Genomic DNA, 632 nt, shown 5'->3' on the forward strand with positions numbered 1-632 from the left:
CCACAGCCGCGCAACACGCCTTTCTTCTCCCAGCACCCCGCCGCGTCCCCGCGACGGCCGTCGTCTTCCCGCCCCGCTCCCGGCCGCCCGCCGCCTGCCGGTCCCGCTCACCTCCGACCGTCGGGCGCGCCGCAGCCGGGTCCTGTAGAGCCGCCCGGGGAGCCGCCCGCCCCGTGTGGGGAGCGCGAGCGGCGACCGTTGGGGCGCGCGGCGGGAGCGGGAAGGAGCCCGCGAGGGAAGGGGCGCGCACGGCGCTGCGCGAGCTGCGCGCGCACGGAGGGAGCGAAGCGCCGCGCGCGGCAACAGGGGGCGTCCGAGGCCGGAGCCGGGCCTCTCGCCCCGACGGTCGGGCAGCGCAACGGCGCCGGGACCGCCGCCGCCGAGGGGGGCACTGCCTGGGGGGGCCGTCAGCCACCGGCGCGTGCGCGCGAGCGTCCCAGGGGAGCCGCATCGACGCGATGCTGTACCCTGGGACCGCCCTGTCGGTGCTCGCCGGCAACGTAACGATAGGGTAGAGTAGGGCAGGGCAGGGTTCCGGGCTCCGACGGGGCGGCCGGATCAGCCCCCGCGTCTCTCCCGACTCGCGCCCCGCTGGGCCCCGGAGATGCTGCGCGCGCGGGAGCCCCATTGGC

This window comes from Centrocercus urophasianus, unplaced genomic scaffold (genome assembly GCF_019232065.1).
Source record: "Centrocercus urophasianus isolate 14NV4802_14NV808 unplaced genomic scaffold, USGS_Curo_1.0 seq_20, whole genome shotgun sequence".
Lineage (NCBI taxonomy): Eukaryota > Metazoa > Chordata > Aves > Galliformes > Phasianidae > Centrocercus > Centrocercus urophasianus.